Source organism: Octodon degus, unplaced genomic scaffold, assembly GCF_000260255.1.
Source record: "Octodon degus isolate 3935 unplaced genomic scaffold, OctDeg1.0 scaffold00165, whole genome shotgun sequence".
Lineage (NCBI taxonomy): Eukaryota > Metazoa > Chordata > Mammalia > Rodentia > Octodontidae > Octodon > Octodon degus.
In genome coordinates, this window is record NW_004524741.1 from 4,692,117 (window position 1) to 4,693,586 (window position 1,470).

Below are 1,470 nucleotides of genomic sequence, written 5' to 3' on the forward strand. Positions count from 1 at the left end.
AAAAAGAGGACATTGATTTGTTTACTTAGTTATGGCACCACTGGGCACGGAACCTGAGCCTTACTCACTGAGCTACAGCCCCAGCAATTTTCATTTTCTAATTTGAAACAAGGTTATTTTTTATTTTGAGGCAGGATCCTGTTAGGTTGCCTCAGTGGAGCCCAAACATACGATCCCCCATCTCATCCCTTTAGGTTAATAATTTTACTAAACGTGCTAAAATTATGCAGAGTCCACATGACCTCATTAGCTCCCAAGTGAGACTCTGCAGCTGCAGAGAACAAACTAAAGTTTCCTCTCGCCTGTGATCCCTATCTCACAATGACCCTAGAAATCTAGAAGTTCACTGATGCTATTTTGCCTGCGAATCCCCTATGACGGGCAACCAAAGACCTACAAACTCAAGGGCCACAATTCTCAGGAGTCTCAAAAGAACCATCTAGATAAGAAACATGTTTGTGTGGAACGGACTGAAATAAATAGTATATAATGATTTTGAGGCTGCAAAAATTGAGTCAATGTATCCTTTGGCTTAGCCCTGGATTTTTAATTGTGAGTAATGTGCTATCAAGGTCAATGCGACTATGAGAACTACATCCTGCTCAGTTTTAACTCTAGCATTATGCCCTGGAAGATGACAGACCACAGAACAACTCCCCTATGTTACATCTGTGGCAAAGCTTCTGTAAGAATAAATTTCCTCTCCACTTCGACAGAGTCTGACTTCTTCCTCTAAGGCACAATAAGCACAGGGCCTTAAATGCGAAAATTTCAAGGACCTTTGACAATATTCTGCATTAAAAAATCTGAGTAAACGTAATAAGATAACCTTTGTATCAATGCAATCAGAAGAGTCTGTGTGTGTGTGTGTGTGTGTGTGTGTGTGTGTGTGTGTAAAGAAATGATCCATTAAAGCAAAAGGCCTCAGGGCCTCTGAAAGATGAGAGGGCTGAGGCAGGAGGATCACTACCAGTTCCAGCTTAGCTTGGGCAATTTAGCAAGATCCTATCTCAAAAAACTTGAAATAATCCTGCCTTACAATAGAAAATAAAACTTGCTGCCGATGTAGCTCAATGGGTAAGGCTCTGGGCCTCATCCCCCAGGTTGCCATATCTAACTAAATAAACAAACCTCCTCTTCATGAAATGATTCGGAATGGTTTCCTAGGTATGTCAGAAATCTCCTTCACCAGCCAGGGAAAGTTCTGACTTCACCTCACTGAAAGACATTTTTTTACCTGATTCTCCGGAGAAAAGTGATTTCTGAGGTTTTGTTGTTTTTTTTTTTAAATGAGCATCTACTCCAGCAGTAAGTTCCCTCCCCGCAGCGAATTTTTAAGGAGAACTGGAGGGCAGAAGAGGACCGTGAGCCAGCGAGCTAGCGAGCGAGGCCGGCCGCAGCCCGGAACGCAGCAGCCGCCTCCGGGCCTCCGCGCCGCGTCCCACGGCTGCCGGCAGGGGGCGCCCGGCC